Below are 7,500 nucleotides of genomic sequence, written 5' to 3' on the forward strand. Positions count from 1 at the left end.
CACCTCCATTACAACCACCACAGCTACGTACCACCCCCACAAAGCCTCCCAATCAGGACTTATACAGAGAGACGTTACATGCGTCTATTATGGAGGATAGGGCGGGAAATCACAAGCGCTTATGGAGGGAGGGAGCCGATTGATTGTTTTCCAGATGGTGCACTTTTTTTATGGCAAGAGGTAGACAAATGACAGCAACACCCGTTGTGTTGTGATGCAACAGTATTTACTTTTGATTAAGTCAATATTGCCTTCGGATATAAAAAGGCATCATAGAAAGGCTGTGCAGGCTTACACGTTGGGGGAGGAAGGGTGGGGGGGGACTGCTCAAAAGAGCACCTGGGCCAAATGTAGATTGATTGAGGTCATTGTTACTCCATCAACAGAGATCGAGCGTGTAAGCGAGGTTGGTGGGGGGGTTGGTAGATTTATTTTCTATGTTTTTTTGCCCTGGTTGTAGTAGTCTTGATCATGTTTGTGCAGATCCAGTGTGCAGTCAACACAGCATGTGTGCAGTTGTGCACCGCCACATTACAGGGTTGCTGCCTGTTGTGAGAGTGCATTGATAGTTCAGCATGCGTACACAAAAGTCTTAATGGGGGACGAGAACAATACCTTTAATTGACTAGTACACCATGTAGCATTCCAAAACAAGGCACTGATAGAATGTTGCTTTTATGCAGTTGTGTGTGTGTGTGTGTGTGTGTGTGTGTGTGTGTGTGTGTGTGTGTGTGTGTGTGTGTGTGTGTGTGTGTGTGTGTGTGTGTGTGTGTGTGTGTGTGTGTGTGTGTGTGTGTGTGTGTGTGTGTGTGCGTGCGCGCACGTTCGTGCGTGTGTGTTTAGTCATATGTATATTGTTACCACATTGTCCTCTGCATTACCATCCATTATTTTCAGCAAATTGTTCTTTGTAAATCACAGTTTTTGTACTATTGTAGCACTTATGAAAGTCCCCACTTTGCACTCTACATCGAATGCTCTAGTAAAGCAGCGTGTGTATTGTTTGAGCAAGCAATCTCTGTGAAGGGTGCACGGAGGGGAGCCTCTGCTTTGGAGAGGTATCTATAGGCGTCACCTTGTGCATGCTACGCTATCTGTAAAGCATTGCAATGCCGGTGAAAGTGAGAAGACAAAGCTGATTGTGGTGAAGAACAAGAAGGGGAAAGAACAATGGAGGGCTGCCAGGGCCAGGGTGGCTTTTGGAGGGCATCACAGGCTTTCTCCTGCCCGCCGCTGCCAGCCAACGGCACCCCTGGAGTGCCTGGCACAGCAGATGGCACCGCGGAAGGCAATGTTTTGGGGGGCGAGAAAAAAAATAACATGTGGGCGCATGATGGAAGTAAAGCAACGGCATGCTTTTGCTCTCGATGCTTGTCTAAAGGGAGGTGCATGCATGCACACCTCTGGGTCCTGTGTCACTTTGTGTGTGTGTGTGTGTGTGTGTGTGTGTGTGTGTGTGTGTGTGTGTGTGTGTGTGTGTGTGTGTGTGTGTGTGTGTGTGTGTGTATGTGTGTGTACGAGTGAGAAAGGCCGAACAAGAAAGAGTGAGAGAGTGTGTATGTGTGCTTGTGTGCTTTGTGCGTGCATGTGCGTGTGTGTGTGTGTGTGTGTGTGTGTGTGTGTGTGTGTGTGTTCTGTACGGCTTTGTGTATGTGTGTGTGTCTGTGTGTGTTCTGTATGGCTTTGTGTGTGTGTGTGTGTGTGTGTGTGTGTGTGTGTGTGTGTGTGTGTGTGTGTGTGTGTGTGTGTGTGTGTGTGTGTGTGTGTGTGTTCTGTATGGCTTTGTGTGTGTGTGTGTGTGTGTGTGTGTGTGTGTGTGTGTGTGTGTGTGTGTGTGTGTGTGTGTGTGTGTGTGTGTGTGTGTGTGTGTGTGTGTGTGTGCGCACGTGTTGTTGGGGTCTGTTGGAAAGGGTCTCTGCCATGAGAGCCGTGGCCATGTGTCATTTCTCTCCTCTCCACGCGCGTCTCCGTCCTGCTCCGTATGGCTGCTGAATCACCAAGCTCCGACTCGGACACAGCACCACCACAGGGGCCCTCATGCCGGGAAGCAGACCAAGCCAGATAGGAGGAAAACAAGAGAGGAGAGAAGAAAAAAAAGTTATTGCTTCTTAGAAATATCAAAACCATCACATGAAATTTTTGGTAATTATTTTCTGAAGAAAAAAAAAATACCAGGAGCAACTTGGATCTGTCTACGTGAAAATGATAATAACGGCTATTCTAATTTTGCTTTTGTTATTTTCGTTTTGTTTTGTTGTACTATTAAATTCGTAGTACTAAAGGTTTTACTTCTAAATGTGTCTGAACACTGGTTGTTTGAAATATCTGTGTTTCATTTTTGCTAAATGCAAAGTCAAAACAACACCAACACATTCTAGTTACAGCTAAGTAGGACGTCCACTATGAACACGGGGTGCTAAGTCCTTAGCCCCGGAGCAGGGGCAACCAACCATCCGAAAAAGGGCACTCTCCTGCAGATCTTTATATGGAAAGCACCACGGTGTGACATTTAGAACTTCAAACATTTGGGATGGAGTACAGCCTGAGAGTCCAATGAGAGTTCAACTTAAGAGCGGTCATGGGAGGGGGCGTTGGAGAGTGGGTATGGGGGAGAGTGAAGGGGCATAGTCAGCTACCGCTAGTCTCCTCTATGCATCATGTGATAAAGGGTGAGGGTGGGCATGGAGGGTGGGCATATGGGTGTCCTCTGCCACCCAAGTTTGACCTAAGAGGTCATCAGAGAGGAGGGCGGGGGAGGTGGGGTGTTTGAGGAGAGTGAGGGGGCGTACTTAGCTACTACAGTCTCCTTTATGTATCCTGTTACGAGGGGTGAGGGTGGGTATGGAGGGTGGAGGTGTGGGTGTTCTCTGCCACCCGAGTTTGACTTAAGAGCGGTCATCAGAGGGGAGGATAGTGGGCGGGGTGCAGAGAGGGAGGGGGTGTACTTAGCGACTATAGTCTCCTTTCTGTATGATGTAATGGAGGGTGGAGGTGGGGTGTCCTCTGCCCCCCCCGTGAGAGGTGACTAAGAGTCCCACTTGTTCTCCAGTGGAGGTTAAGCTGAGCCATTGTTCGGCTGTACAGTGCCCTGATTTGGCCGTGCCCAGTCCTCCATCGTTCATCTGTGACGGTGACAATAACAAAGCCGCCAGTCAGTCACCCATAAATTACGCCGATGGTGAAAAGATGAACACTGGACCGTATACGGCACAGCAACAAGAGCTCAAGCCCATCGTTTTTTATTCCCCCCTTTATTAAATATTTTTTAAACAACTTCATTATAATAATGTATTTTGATTAACGATGTTTGTGGGCGCAGCCCTGTTGTGTAAATTACCCATCCATAAATTAAGCCTATAAAAGTAAGTTGATGAAATATAGTCTAAATGCAAAATGCAGGTATCTAATTATTTATGCTTCCCTCATTCTCTTCTTCATATTAAAATAAATAAATAAATATACTAATATGAACTGAGCACTCATAAAGAAATTAATAATCATACATCAAATAATTATATAATTGATTGCTTTCTTCCCTGAATGTTGGAGATGACCTGCATGTAAACAACATAGACTACTACTATTCAACATACTAAACAACATACTATGTTCACTTCCTTATAAGCTATATCAACAGAGTTGTATATGCACAACAGCTACTGCTATTACATTTGTAGCAAGAGCAACTGATTGATCATAATGTTACACACAGCAATTCAAATGTGCATCCATGTCCACCCCCCACCCATCCCCGAACACACACACACTCTCATACAATACACACACAGAACACTCGCGCACACACACACACACACACACACACACACACACAGACACACACACACACACACACACACACACACACACACACACACACACACACACACACACACACACACACACACACACACACACACACACACACACACACACACACACACACACACACACACACACAGTTTGGTGGCACATTAATGAAAATGACTTGCTGCATCAAAGCATAAATATTTCAATAAACTGTGTGAACTCGTGTGCTCTTGTGGTAGCCCGGGGAGCTATAAATGCTAACTTCCAAGAGATGCACAAAAGTCCCTCCTTTCTCTTCTTCTTCGCCGTCTTCTTTTTCTTCTCCCTGTAACAGCTGGCTCTTTAGGGATAAATACATCACTGGAATATCTAATCTAATCAACAGAGGCCCATTTTTACAACAGGCGCAAAGTGGGAAATAACACACATCTTTAATATATATACTGCTGTGATTTCAATTTTATGCCAACGCCTCCGTACTGTAGTAGACTTCTCTCTCTCTCTCTCTCTCTCTCTCTCTCTCTCTCTCTCTCTCTCTCTCTCTCTCTCTCTCTCTCTCTCTCTCTCTCTCTCTCTCTCTCTCTCTCTCTCTCTCTCTCTCTCTCTCTCCCAAACTACTCAAAACCCTTTGACTTTTTCAACTGCAGCAGCTGGAGTGTAATGCAATATGATAATCTATTCTAATTTCCGAGTTCATTTCACTGCAGGTTCTTAATATAAGTTTTTTTTTTAATGAAATACTTTAAATAGGAAGAAATACAATTCATCTTAATGAAAGGTAACTGAGATTGTAAGACAAGAAATAAACTTTGAAGAGTGGGATGTCTGTAAAAGTTTTGCCTGAAAGAAAAATTAAGGTAAAATTCAAGTGCAGCATATAAATACACGACTTGAAACAAACCATATGCACAAATGAGGGAAAAGTTGAAAAGGAAACAAGTAAAGAGGGAACAAAAATACATTACCTAACACTATGGACACTTTCAAAATAGGACTTTATAAAACATTCTTAATGGCCTTTTGTTTTGAAGAGGGAGGCGTGGTAATCTAAAAGCTACAAGCAATTGGCTTAGAAAAAAATAACTGTCCTAAAATGGAAAAAACACAAATTACAGCGTATTATTTCAAACATTTGAAGAGTTTATAAATTACTGCTCGGTTTCACATGGTCATGATAATCTAGACGTGTATTTTTTTGTCTCTTGGGGATGCGCATGCTGAAACGCATATCATAAACTGTTCCAAGAATGCTGTGAACAGGATTGCAATTTTTCGTGTCAGTTTCCATGAGAAAGTACCCGAGGGGTATTTAGCATGTGTACCCGAGGCCTTAACGTGTCTCTCATAATACAGACTCATGTGAAAAGTTTAGACTTTCAAAGAACAGCACACCAGGAAGCACCCCTCTTCCCAATAGGTAAGCAGAGAGAGAGAGAGAGAGAGAGAGAGAGAGAGAGAGAGAGAGAGAGAGAGAGAGAGAGAGAGAGAGACAGACAGACAGACAGACAGAAACAGAAACAGAGACAAAGACAAAGACAAAGACAGATATAGAGAAGAGAAAGAGAAAGAGAAAGAGAGAGAGAAAGAAAGGAGAGAGGAAGCACAGGTGGGTGAGTCCAACATTTTATCATCTTAACATCTCTACATCCTCACATCTTTGTATTTCATCTGTATCAGTGACAACAAAATTGCCTCCAGCATGATTCCCCCTCTCCCCCCATATTTTTTTTTTCAAACGTAACTATGACATCTGGCAGCATTTATGAAAGGCAGCAGAACAGACACTCCAAGCGCTTGCATGCACACACACACACACACATACTCATACAATACACACACAGACACACACATACACACACAGGCACAGACACACACGCACGCACGCACACACACACACACACACGTTCTTGCAGACAAATACACACAGACATACAGACTGACTGTCTTCTTTTCTCTCTTCTTCTCCACCATTCATTCTCTCTTTTCTGCATAGGCCTATTCTTCTTTCTCTAACACACACACTCACAGAGAGAGAGAGAGCGAGAGAGAGAGAGAGAGAGAGAGAGAGAGAGAGAGAGAGAGAGAGAGAGAGAGAGAGAGAGAGAGAGAGAGAGAGAGAGAGGGGGGGGGGGGGTTGTGAAAAAGGCACAGAGCTTCTCACCAGAAGGGAGAAATGTAAAAAGACCCACAATTACTGTACCATTACTTAAAGAGCTAAGAATAACAAGCCGATTACAAAGCACTTGTCTATTGTAAACCCAAGTATTGCTTAAACGTATTTGATTCAAATATGTTTGTAGTTAAATAAACGCAGACATTTCACTTAAGTTTCTCCCCTGTCTTGATGGAATAAATGTATAGCTACATGCTAGTTCAACATGTGGGAAACCGTAGGAGGCTGCAATTTCTGACGATGAATCCACCAGGATAGTGTGCCCTGTACAACAGCATGTAATAATTTTAGAACTGATCACACATTCAGACTATGTCCATGAAATTCCATTTATTCTGCATAGTTTTATGTATATGTTATTTTACTCTTTTGTCATTTCAGGCTGGCGTCTTTGTATGCACTGTGTTGTCAATGAGTGCTTCTCAGCTCCCCAAGTACACATAGACATAGACTGGGGCAAAGTGGGTCACTGCTCATGTCTGAAGTTCCAGCCAGGGGTGTAATTTGGCAAGCAATCATGACAAGAAATTGCAACAACAACAAAATAGAAATGAAAATAAAACAGCATATGGCATTCTATAAAATAAGGGATGGATCAACACTAATGAAGGTTTCACACCCACATCACTGATATCGCAAGTTAAAATCTTACAAATACGTATGTCCATTATATTTTTGCAATAGGGTTTTTTAAATTATTATTATTATACGGACAAATGCAAACTCTTTCCTAATGTAGTTGAACATGTGCACAACATTGTGAAGTCTGTGTGCGAAAAATCGAAAATGTTGTATGTGATTTGAATGTGTTTTGGTGGGATCAGCTAGCCAGAGTGCAGAGGGCTGTTGAGTGTCATGAGGTCTTAGGTGAGAGGGGTTAAGAGACCGATAGAGCAGACTAATTGATTGTGCAGCAGCCTCCTCTTGTGGACATCTTTGGTACAGCAACCAGAGGCAAAAAAGCCACTCCATCTCTCTCTTTCATCAACCAACCTCCCTCTCCCTCTCGTCTTCCCCCTCTCTTTTCCTACCACCACTGACCCCTTAGTCAAATATTTAGACGTTCGATGCTCAAAACGCGGCTCAAACGGCACACCATAAACAAATCAATGGCCCAAGTTCAAATGCCAGAGCAAACGGTTGCACGGGTAAACAAATCCACTCCGCCGGGTTCACAGGGAGAACTGGTGCGGCAGGGAAAATGGCGAAGAAAGAATAATTCTATCGTGGCAAAGAATGATTCTATCGTGGCAGAGATGAGAAGAGAGATAGTGTGGGATAGTGTGAGCAAGGATAGAATATATCCCACAATCAGAAGAACAACCAGGCACATCTATTTGGACAAAATGAAATCAGCTGGTATCAAGCAAGACAAGAAACACTATAAAATACCACTATTGTAATACCAGATGTAATACCTCTCTCTCTCTCTCTCTCTCTCTCTCTCTCTCTCTCTCTCTCTCTCTCTCTCTCTCTCTCTCTCTCTCTCTCTCTCTCTCTCTCTCTCTCTCTCTCTTTCT

General features: G+C 43.6%; 1 long non-coding RNA gene across 1 annotated transcript in view; it reads right to left on the reverse strand.

The window, feature by feature from the left end:
* Window positions 1–1,943: 1,943 nt before the first annotated feature.
* Window positions 1,944–7,500, reverse strand: part of LOC134437529 (uncharacterized) — a 124,727-nt gene continuing 119,170 nt past the window's right edge. Inside the window, exon 4 of the long non-coding RNA XR_010032403.1 lies at window positions 1,944–2,034. This is a non-coding gene — a long non-coding RNA (uncharacterized LOC134437529). The remainder of the gene's footprint in view (window positions 2,035–7,500) is intronic.

This window comes from Engraulis encrasicolus, chromosome 21 (genome assembly GCF_034702125.1).
Source record: "Engraulis encrasicolus isolate BLACKSEA-1 chromosome 21, IST_EnEncr_1.0, whole genome shotgun sequence".
In the NCBI taxonomy this organism is placed as follows: domain Eukaryota; kingdom Metazoa; phylum Chordata; class Actinopteri; order Clupeiformes; family Engraulidae; genus Engraulis; species Engraulis encrasicolus.